The following is a 12,377-nucleotide window of genomic DNA, read 5'->3' on the forward strand; positions in this document are numbered from 1 at the left end:
GTCTCAGCCTTCTCCACACTGCTAGGACCTAATACTGTCTCAGCCTTCTCCACTCTGCTAGGACCTAATACTGTCTCAGCCTTCTCCACACTGCTAGGACCTAATACTGTCTCAGCCTTCTCCACACTGCTAGGACCTAATACTGTCTCAGCCTTCTCCACTCTGCTAGGACCTAATACTGTCTCAGCCTTCTCCACTCTGCTAGGGTCTAATACTGTCTCAGCCTTCTCCACTCTGCTAGGACCTAATACTGTCTCAGCCTTCTCCACAACCACACTGCTAGGACCTAATACTGTCTCAGCCTTCTCCACACTGCTAGGGCCTAATACTGTCTCAGCCTTCTCCACCACCACACTGCTAGGACCTAATACTGTCTCAGCCTTCTCCACACTGCTAGGACCTAATACTGTCTCAGCCTTCTCCACACTGCTAGGGCCTAATACTGTCTCAGCCTTCTCCACACTGCTAGGGCCTAATACTGTCTCAGCCTTCTCCACACTGCTAGGACCTAATACTGTCTCAGCCTTCTCCACACTGCTAGGACCTAATACTGTCTCAGCCTTCTCCACACTGCTAGGGCCTAATACTGTCTCAGCCTTCTCCACTCTGCTAGGACCTAATACTGTCTCAGCCTTCTCCACACTGCTAGGACCTAATACTGTCTCAGCCTTCTCCACTCTGCTAGGACCTAATACTGTCTCAGCCTTCTCTACTCTGCTAGGACCTAATACTGTCTCAGCCTTCTCCACACTGCTAGGGCCTAATACTGTCTCAGCCTTCTCCACTCTGCTAGGACCTAATACTGTCTCAGCCTTCTCCACACTGCTAGGACATAATACTGTCTCAGCCTTCTCCACTCTACTAGGGCCTAATACTGTCTCAGCCTTCTCCACACTGCTAGGACCTAATACTGTCTCAGCCTTCTCCACTCTGCTAGGACCTAATACTGTCTCAGCCTTCTCCACACTGCTAGGACCTAATACTGTCTCAGCCTTCTCCACTCTGCTAGGACCTAATACTGTCTCAGCCTTCTCCACACTGCTAGGGCCTAATACTGTCTCAGCCTTCTCCACTCTGCTAGGACCTAATACTGTCTCAGCCTTCTCCACACTGCTAGGACCTAATACTGTCTCAGCCTTCTCCACTCTGCTAGGACCTAATACTGTCTCAGCCTTCTCCACACTGCTAGGGACTAATACTGTCTCAGCCTTCTCCACAACCACACTGCTAGGAACAAATACTGTCTAAGCCTTCTCCACACTGCTAGGACCTAATACTGTCTCAGCCTTCTCCACTCTGCTAGGGCCTAATACTGTCTCAGCCTTCTCCACTCTGCTAGGACCTAATACTGTCTCAGCCTTCTCCACACTGCTAGGACCTAATACTGTCTCAGCCTTCTCCACACTGCTAGGACCTAATACTGTCTCAGCCTTCTCCACAACCACACTGCTAGTACCTAATAATGTCTCAGCCTTCTCCACTCTGCTAGGGCCTAATACTGTCTCAGCCTTCTCCACACTGCTAGGACCTAATACTGTCTCAGCCTTCTCCACTCTGCTAGGACCTAATACTGTCTCAGCCTTCTCCACACTGCTAGGACCTAATACTGTCTCAGCCTTCTCCACACTGCTAGGACCTAATACTGGCTCAGCCTTCTCCACTCTGCTAGGACCTAATACTGTCTCAGCCTTCTCCACTCTGCTAGGGTCTAATACTGTCTCAGCCTTCTCCACTCTGCTAGGACCTAATACTGTCTCAGCCTTCTCCACAACCACACTGCTAGGACCTAATACTGTCTCAGCCTTCTCCACACTGCTAGGGCCTAATACTGTCTCAGCCTTCTCCACCACCACACTGCTAGGACCTAATACTGTCTCAGCCTTCTCCACACTGCTAGGACCTAATACTGTCTCAGCCTTCTCCACACTGCTAGGCTCTAATACTGTCTCAGCCTTCTCCACACTGCTAGGACCTAATACTGTCTCAGCCTTCTCCACACTGCTAGGACCTAATACTGTCTCAGCCTTCTCCACACTGCTAGGACCTAATACTGTCTCAGCCTTCTCCACTCTGCTAGGACCTAATACTGTCTCAGCCTTCTCCACAACCACACTGCTAGTACCTAATACTGTCTCAGCCTTCTCCACACTGCTAGGGCCTAATACTGTCTCAGCCTTCTCCACTCTGCTAGGACCTAATACTGTCTCAGCCTTCTCCACACTGCTAGGGCCTAATACTGTCTCAGCCTTCTCCACTCTGCTAGGACCTAATACTGTCTCAGCCTTCTCCACACTGCTAGGACCTAATACTGTCTCAGCCTTCTCCACTCTGCTAGGACCTAATACTGTCTCAGCCTTCTCCACTCTGCTAGGACCTAATACTGTCTCAGCCTTCTCCACACTGCTAGGACCTAATACTGTCTCAGCCTTCTCCACACTGCTAGGACCTAATACTGTCTCAGCCTTCTCCACTCTGCTAGGACCTAATACTGTCTCAGCCTTCTCCACTCTGCTAGGGTCTAATACTGTCTCAGCCTTCTCCACTCTGCTAGGACCTAATACTGTCTCAGCCTTCTCCACAACCACACTGCTAGGACCTAATACTGTCTCAGCCTTCTCCACACTGCTAGGGCCTAATACTGTCTCAGCCTTCTCCACCACCACACTGCTAGGACCTAATACTGTCTCAGCCTTCTCCACACTGCTAGGACCTAATACTGTCTCAGCCTTCTCCACACTGCTAGGGCCTAATACTGTCTCAGCCTTCTCCACACTGCTAGGGCCTAATACTGTCTCAGCCTTCTCCACACTGCTAGGACCTAATACTGTCTCAGCCTTCTCCACACTGCTAGGACCTAATACTGTCTCAGCCTTCTCCACACTGCTAGGGCCTAATACTGTCTCAGCCTTCTCCACACTGCTAGGACCTAATACTGTCTCAGCCTTCTCCACTCTGCTAGGGCCTAATACTGTCTCAGCCTTCTCCACTCTGCTAGGACCTAATACTGTCTCAGCCTTCTCCACTCTGCTAGGACCTAATACTGTCTCAGCCTTCTCCACACTGCTAGGACCTAATAATGTCTCAGCCTTCTCCACAACCACACTGCTAGGACCTAATACTGTCTCAGCCTTCTCCACCACCACACTGCTAGGGCCTAATACTGTCTCAGCCTTCTCCACCACCACACTGCTAGGACCTAATACTGTCTCAGCCTTCTCCACTCTGCTAGGACCTAATACTGTCTCAGCCTTCTCCACACTGCTAGGACCTAATAATGTCTCAGCCTTCTCCACAACCACACTGCTAGGACCTAATAATGTCTCAGCCTTCTCCACAACCACACTGCTAGGACCTAATACTGTCTCAGCCTTCTCCACCAACACACTGCTAGGACCTAATACTGTCTCAGCCTTCTCCACTCTGCTAGGACCTAATACTGTCTCAGCCTTCTCCACCACCACACTGCTAGGACCTAATACTGTCTCAGCCTTCTCCACAACCACACTGCTAGGGCCTAATACTGTCTCAGCCTTCTCCACCACCACACCGCTAGGACCTAATACTGTCTCAGCCTTCTCCACTCTGCTAGGGCCTAATACTGTCTCAGCCTTCTCCACTCTGCTAGGACCTAATACTGTCTCAGCCTTCTCCACTCTGCTAGGGCCTAATACTGTCTCAGCCTTCTCCACACTGCTAGTACCTAATACTGTCTCAGCCTTCTCCACCACCACACTGCTAGGACCTAATACTGTCTCAGCCTTCTCCACACTGCTAGGACCTAATACTGTCTCAGCCTTCTCCACACTGCTAGGACCTAATAATGTCTCAGCCTTCTCCACACTGCTAGGACCTAATACTGTCTCAGCCTTCTCCACACTGCTAGGACCTAATAATGTCTCAGCCTTCTCCACTCTGCTAGGACCTAATACTGTCTCAGCCTTCTCCACTCTGCTAGGACCTAATACTGTTTCAGCCTTCTCCACACTGCTAGGACCTAATACTGTCTCAGCCTTCTCCACACTGCTAGGGCCTAATACTGTCTCAGCCTTCTCCACTCTGCTAGGACCTAATACTGTCTCAGCCTTCTCCACAACCACACTGCTAGGACCTAATACTGTCTCAGCCTTCTCCACTCTGCTAGGGCCTAATACTGTCTCAGCCTTCTCCACACTGCTAGGACCTAATACTGTCTCAGCCTTCTCCACACTGCTAGGACCTAATAATGTCTCAGCCTTCTCCACTCTGCTAGGGCCTAATACTGTCTCAGCCTTCTCCACAACCACACTGCTAGGACCTAATACTGTCTCAGCCTTCTCCACACTGCTAGGACCTAATACTGTCTCAGCCTTCTCCACCACCACACCGCTAGGACCTAATACTGTCTCAGCCTTCTCCACTCTGCTAGGATCTAATACTGTCTCAGCCTTCTCCACTCTGCTAGGACCTAATACTGTCTCAGCCTTCTCCACACTGCTAGGATCTAATACTGTCTCAGCCTTCTCCACTCTGCTAGGACCTAATACTGTCTCAGCCTTCTCCACACTGCTAGGATCTAATACTGTCTCAGCCTTCTCCACTCTGCTAGGACCTAATACTGTCTCAGCCTTCTCCACTCTGCTAGGGCCTAATACTGTCTCAGCCTTCTCCACACTGCTAGTACCTAATACTGTCTCAGCCTTCTCCACTCTGCTAGGGCCTAATAATGTCTCAGCCTTCTCCACACTGCTAGGGCCTAATACTGTCTCAGCCTTCTCCACTCTGCTAGGGCCTAATACTGTCTCAGCCTTCTCCACTCTGCTAGGACCTAATACTGTCTCAGCCTTCTCCACACTGCTAGGACCTATAACTGTTCCCCCCACCTCTATAGTGTTATTATAACTGCTCCCCCCACCTATACAGTGTTATTATAACTGTCCCCCCCACCTCTACAGTGTTATTATAACTGTTCCCCCCACCTCTACAGTGTTATTATAACTGTTCCCCCCACCTCTACAGTGTTATTATAACTGTTCCCCCCACCTCTACAGTGTTATTATAACTGTTCCCCCACCTCTACAGTGTTATTATAACTGTCCCCCCACCTCTACAGTGTTATTATAACTGTTCCCCCACCTCTACAGTGTTATTATAACTGTTCCCCCACCTCTACAGTGTTATTATAACTGTTCCCCCACCTCTACAGTGTTATTATAACTGTTCCCCCCACCTCTACAGTGTTATTATAACTGTTACAGTGTTATTATAACTGTCCCCCCCACCTCTACAGTGTTATTATAACTGTTCCCCCCACCTCTACAGTGTTATTATAACTGTCCCCCCCCACCTCTACAGTGTTATTATAACTGTTCCCCCCCACCTCTACAGTGTTATTATAACTGTCCCCCCCCCACCTCTACAGTGTTATTATAACTGTTCCCCCACCTCTACAGTGTTATTATAACTGTCCCCCCCACCTCTATAGTGTTATTATAACTGTTCCCCCCACCTCTACAGTGTTATTATAACTGTCCCCTCTACAGTGTTATTATAACTGTCCCCCCCCACCTCTATAGTGTTATTATAACTGTCCCCCCACCTCTACAGTGTTATTATAACTGTCCCCCCACCTCTACAGTGTTATTATAACTGTCCCCCCACCTCTACAGTGTTATTATAACTGTCCCCCCCACCTCTACAGTGTTATTATAACTGTTCCCCCACCTCTACAGTGTTATTATAACTGTCCCCCCACCTCTACAGTGTTATTATAACTGTCCCCCCCTCTACAGTGTTACCTCTACAGTGTTATTATAACTGTCCCCCCACCTCTACAGTGTTATTATAACTGTCCCCCCCACCTCTACAGTGTTATTATAACTGTCCCCCCCACCTCTACAGTGTTATTATAACTGTCCCCCCCACCTCTACAGTGTTATTATAACTGTTCCCCCCCACCTCTACAGTGTTATTATAACTGTCCCCCCACCTCTACAGTGTTATTATAACTGTCCCCCCACCTCTACAGTGTTATTATAACTGTTCCCCCCACCTCTACAGTGTTATTATAACTGTCCCCCCACCTCTACAGTGTTATTATAACTGTCCCCCCCCCACCTCTACAGTGTTATTATAACTGTCCCCCCCACCTCTATAGTGTTATTATAACTGTTCCCCCCACCTCTACAGTGTTATTATAACTGTCCCCCCCACCTCTACAGTGTTATTATAACTGTCCCCCCCACCTCTACAGTGTTATTATAACTGTCCCCCCACAGTGTTATTATAACTGTCCCCCCACCTCTACAGTGTTATTATAACTGTCCCCCCCACCTCTAAGTGTTATTATAACTGTCCCCCCCACCTCTACAGTGTTATTATAACTGTCCCCCCCACCTCTACAGTGTTATTATAACTGTCCCCCCACCTCTACAGTGTTATTATAACTGTCCCCCCCTACAGTGTTATTATAACTGTCCCCCCACCTCTACAGTGTTATTATAACTGTCCCCCCCACCTCTACTGTCCCCCACCTCTACCTGTCCCCCCACCTCTACAGTGTTATTATAACTGTCCCCCCACCTCTACAGTGTTATTATAACTGTCCCCCCCACCTCTACAGTGTTATTATAACTGTCCCCCACACCTCTACAGTGTTATTATAACTGTCCCCCCCCCTGTCCCCCCACCTCTACAGTGTTATTATAACTGTCCCCCCCTCTACAGTGTTATTATAACTGTCCCCCCCACCTCTACAGTGTTATTATAACTGTCCCCCCCACCTCTATAGTGTTATTATAACTGTCCCCCCCACCTCTACAGTGTTATTATAACTGTCCCCCCACCTCTACAGTGTTATTATAACTGTCCCCCCCACCTCTATAGTGTTATTATAACTGTCCCCCCACCTCTACAGTGTTATTATAACTGTCCCCCCCTCTACTGTCCCCCCACCTCTACAGTGTTATTATAACTGTCCCCCCCACCTCTACAGTGTTATTATAACTGTCCCCCCACCTCTACAGTGTTATTATAACTGTCCCCCCCCACCTCTACAGTGTTATTATAACTGTCCCCCCCACCTCTACAGTGTTATTATAACTGTTCCCCCACCTCTACAGTGTTATTATAACTGTCCCCCCACCTCTACAGTGTTATTATAACTGTCCCCCCCACCTCTACAGTGTTATTATAACTGTCCCCCCCACCTCTACAGTGTTATTATAACTGTCCCCCCCACCTCTACAGTGTTATTATAACTGTCCCCCCACCTCTACAGTGTTATTATAACTGTCCCACCCACCTCTACAGTGTTATTATAACTGTTCCCCCCCACCTCTACAGTGTTATTATAACTGTCCCCCCCACCTGTTATTATAACTGTCCCCCCACCTCTACAGTGTTATTATAACTGTCCCCCCTCTACAGTGTTATTATAACTGTCTTATAACTGTTATTATAACTGTCCCCCCCCACCTCTAGTGTTATTATAACTGTCCCCCCCACCTCTACAGTGTTATTATAACTGTCCCCCCTACCTTATACAGTGTTATTATAACTGTCCCCCCCCACCTCTACAGTGTTATTATAACTGTTCCCCCCACCTCTATAGTGTTATTATATCTGTCCCCCCCTCTACAGTGTTATTATAACTGTCCCCCCCCCACCTCTACAGTGTTATTATAACTGTCCCCCCACCTCTACAGTGTTATTATAACTGTCCCCCACCTCTACAGTGTTATTATAACTGTCCCCCCACCTCTACAGTGTTATTATAACTGTCCCCCCCACCTCTACAGTGTTATTATAACTGTTCCCCCCACCTCTACAGTGTTATTATAACTGTTCCCCCCACCTCTACAGTGTTATTATAACTGTTCCCCCCACCTCTACAGTGTTATTATAACTGTCCCCCCCAGTGTTATTATAACTGTCCCCCCACCTCTACAGTGTTATTATAACTGTCCCCCCACCTCTACAGTGTTATTATAACTGTCCCCCCCACCTCTACAGTGTTATTATAACTGTTCCCCCCCACCTCTACAGTGTTATTATAACTGTCCCCCCCCCACCTCTACAGTGTTATTATAACTGTCCCCCCATCTACAGTGTTATTATAACTGTCCCCCCACCTCTACAGTGTTATTATAACAGTGTTATTATAACTGTCCCCCCACCTCTACAGTGTTATTATAACTGTCCCCCCACCTCTACAGTGTTATTATAACTGTCCCCCCCCCCTCTACAGTGTTATTATAACTGTCCCCCCCACCTCTACAGTGTTATTATAACTGTCCCCCCACCTCTACAGTGTTATTATAACTGTTCCCCCCACCTCTACAGTGTTATTATAACTGTCCCCCCCCACCTCTACAGTGTTATTATAACTGTCCCCCCCCACCTCTACAGTGTTATTATAACTGTTCCCCCCACCTCTACAGTGTTATTATAACTGTCCCCCCACCTCTACAGTGTTATTATAACTGTCCCCCCCACCTCTACAGTGTTATTATAACTGTCCCCCCCACCTCTACAGTGTTATTATAACTGTCCCCCCCACCTCTACAGTGTTATTATAACTGTCCCCCCCACCTCTACAGTGTTATTATAACTGTCCCCCCCCACCTCTACAGTGTTATTATAACTGTCCCCCCCACCTCTACAGTGTTATTATAACTGTCCCCCCCTCTACAGTGTTATTATAACTGTTACCTCTAGTGTTATTATAACTGTCCCCCCCCACCTCTACAGTGTTATTATAACTGTCCCCCCCACCTCTATAGTGTTATTATAACTGTCCCCCCCACCTCTATAGTGTTATTATAACTGTCCCCCCACCTCTACAGTGTTATTATAACTGTCCCCCCCACCTCTACAGTGTTATTATAACTGTCCCCCCCACCTCTACAGTGTTATTATAACTGTCCCCCCCCTCTACAGTGTTATTATAACTGTCCCCCCACCTCTACTACAGTGTTATTATAACTGTCCCCCCCACCTCTACAGTGTTATTATAACTGTCCCCCCCACCTCTACAGTGTTATAACTATACAGTGTTATTATAACTGTCCCCCCCACCTCTACAGTGTTATTATAACTGTCCCCCCCCACCTCTACAGTGTTATTATAACTGTCCCCCCCACCTCTACAGTGTTATTATAACTGTCCCCCCCCACCTCTACAGTGTTATTATAACTGTCCCCCCCTCTACAGTGTTATTATAACTGTCCCCCCACCTCTACAGTGTTATTATAACTGTCCCCCCACCTCTACAGTGTTATTATAACTGTCCCCCCACCTCTACAGTGTTATTATAACTGTCCCCCCACCTCTACAGTGTTATTATAACTGTCCCCCCCACCTACAGTGTTATTATAACTGTTCCCCCCACCTCTACAGTGTTATTATAACTGTTCCCCCCACCTCTACAGTGTTATTATAACTGTCCCCCCACCTCTACAGTGTTATTATAACTGTCCCCCCACCTCTACAGTGTTATTATAACTGTCCCCCCCCCACCTCTACAGTGTTATTATAACTGTGTTATTATAACTGTCCCCCCACCTCTACAGTGTTATTATAACTGTCCCCCCCACCTCTACAGTGTTATTATAACTGTCCCCCCACCTCTACCCCCCACCTCTACAGTGTTATTATAACTGTCCCCCCCCCACCTCTACAGTGTTATTATAACTGTCCCCCCCACCTCTACTGTTATTATAACTGTCCCCCCACCTCTACAGTGTTATTATAACTGTCCCCCCAGTGTTATTATAACTGTCCCCCCCACCTCTACAGTGTTATTATAACTGTCCCCCCCACCTCTACAGTGTTATTATAACTGTTCCCCCCACCTCTACAGTGTTATTATAACTGTCCCCCCCACCTCTACAGTGTTATTATAACTGTCCCCCCCCACCTCTACAGTGTTATTATAACTGTCCCCCCACCTCTACAGTGTTATTATAACTGTTCCCCCCCACCTCTACAGTGTTATTATAACTGTCCCCCCCACCTCTACAGTGTTATTATAACTGTCCCCCCACCTCTACAGTGTTATTATAACTGTCCCCCCCACCTCTACAGTGTTATTATAACTGTCCCCCCACCTCTACAGTGTTATTATAACTGTGTTATTATAACCCCCCACCTCTACAGTGTTATTATAACTGTCCCCCCACCTCTACAGTGTTATTATAACTGTCCCCCCCACCTCTACAGTGTTATTATAACTGTCCCCCCACCTCTACCTCTACAGTGTTATTATAACTGTGTTATTATAACCCCCCCACCTCTACAGTGTTATTATAACTGTCCCCCCCCACCTCTACAGTGTTATTATAACTGTCCCCCCCACCTCTACAGTGTTATTATAACTGTCCCCCCCCCTCTACCTCTACAGTGTTATTATAACTGTCCCCCCCACCTCTACAGTGTTATTATAACTGTTCCCCCACCTCTACAGTGTTATTATAACTGTCCCCCCACCTCTACAGTGTTATTATAACTGTCCCCCCCCACCTCTACAGTGTTATTATAACTGTCCCCCCCACCTCTACAGTGTTATTATAACTGTCCCCCCACCTCTACAGTGTTATTATAACTGTTCCCCCACCTCTACAGTGTTATTATAACTGTCCCCCCACCTCTACAGTGTTATTATAACTGTCCCCCCACCTCTACAGTGTTATTATAACTGTTCCCCCAGTGTTATTATAACTGTCCCCCCCCACCTCTACAGTGTTATTATAACTGTCCCCCCACCTCTACAGTGTTATTATAACTGTCCCCCCACCTCTACAGTGTTATTATAACTGTCCCCCCACCTCTACAGTGTTATTATAACTGTCCCCCCACCTCTACAGTGTTATTATAACTGTCCCCCCACCTCTACAGTGTTATTATAACTGTCCCCCCCCACCTCTACAGTGTTATTATAACTGTCCCCCCACTATGTTATTATAACTGTCCCCCCACCTCTACAGTGTTATTATAACTGTCCCCCCCCCCACCTCTACAGTGTTATTATAACTGTCCCCCCACCTCTACAGTGTTATTATAACTGTCCCCCACCTCTACAGTGTTATTATAACTGTCCCCCCACCTCTACAGTGTTATTATAACTGTCCCCCCCCACCTCTACAGTGTTATTATAACTGTCCCCCCCACCTCTACAGTGTTATTATAACTGTCCCCCCCACCTCTACAGTGTTATTATAACTGTCCCCCCCACCTCTACAGTGTTATTATAACTGTCCCCCCCACCTCTACAGTGTTATTATAACTGTTCCCCCCCCACCTCTACAGTGTTATTATAACTGTCCCCCCCACCTCTACAGTGTTATTATAACTGTCCCCCCACCTCTACAGTGTTATTATAACTGTCCCCCCCACCTCTACAGTGTTATTATAACTGTCCCCCCACCTCTACAGTGTTATTATAACTGCTCCCCCCACCTCTACAGTGTTATTATAACTGTTCCCCCCACCTCTACAGTGTTATTATAACTGCCCCCCACCTCTACAGTGTTATTATAACTGTCCCCCCCACCTCTACAGTGTTATTATAACTGTCCCCCCACCTACAGTGTTATTATAACTGTCCCCCCCACCTCTACAGTGTTATTATAACTGTCCCCCCCACCTCTACAGTGTTATTATAACTGTCCCCCCCACCTCTACAGTGTTATTATAACTGTTCCCCCCACCTCTATAGTGTTATTATAACTGCCCCCCCACCTCTACAGTGTTATTATAACTGTCCCCCACCTCTACAGTGTTATTATAACTGTCCCCCACCTCTACAGTGTTATTATAACTGTCCCCCCACCTCTACAGTGTTATTATAACTGTCCCCCCCCCCACCTCTACAGTGTTATTATAACTGTCCCCCCCACCTCTACAGTGTTATTATAACTGTCCACCCCCCCACCTCTACAGTGTTATTATAACTGTCCCCCCACCTCTACAGTGTTATTATAACTGTCCCCCCCCACCTCTACAGTGTTATTATAACTGTTCCCCCCCACCTCTACAGTGTTATTATAACTGTCCCCCCACCTACAGTGTTATTATAACTGTCCCCCCACCTCTACAGTGTTATTATAACTGTCCCCCCACCTCTACAGTGTTATTATAACTGTCCCCCCACCTCTACAGTGTTATTATAACTGTCCCCCCCCTCTACCTATAACTACAGTGTTATTATAACTGTCCCCCCACCTCTACAGTGTTATTATAACTGTCCCCCCACCTCTACAGTGTTATTATAACTGTCCCCCCCCCCCACCTCTACAGTGTTATTATAACTGTCCCCCCCACCTCTACAGTGTTATTATAACTACAGTGTTATTATAACTGTCCCCCCCACCTCTACAGTGTTATTATAACTGTCCCCCCCA

The 12,377-nt window shown here is 47.4% G+C and overlaps 1 protein-coding gene across 1 annotated transcript in view; it reads right to left on the minus strand.

Annotated features, from left to right (window-relative positions):
* flna (filamin A, alpha (actin binding protein 280)) overlaps positions 1-12,377 on the minus strand; it is a 216,810-nt gene that overhangs the window by 151,103 nt on the left and 53,330 nt on the right. The gene's annotated exons all lie outside the window — the stretch shown is intronic.

Source organism: Oncorhynchus masou, chromosome 18, assembly GCF_036934945.1.
Source record: "Oncorhynchus masou masou isolate Uvic2021 chromosome 18, UVic_Omas_1.1, whole genome shotgun sequence".
In the NCBI taxonomy this organism is placed as follows: Eukaryota; Metazoa; Chordata; class Actinopteri; order Salmoniformes; family Salmonidae; genus Oncorhynchus; species Oncorhynchus masou.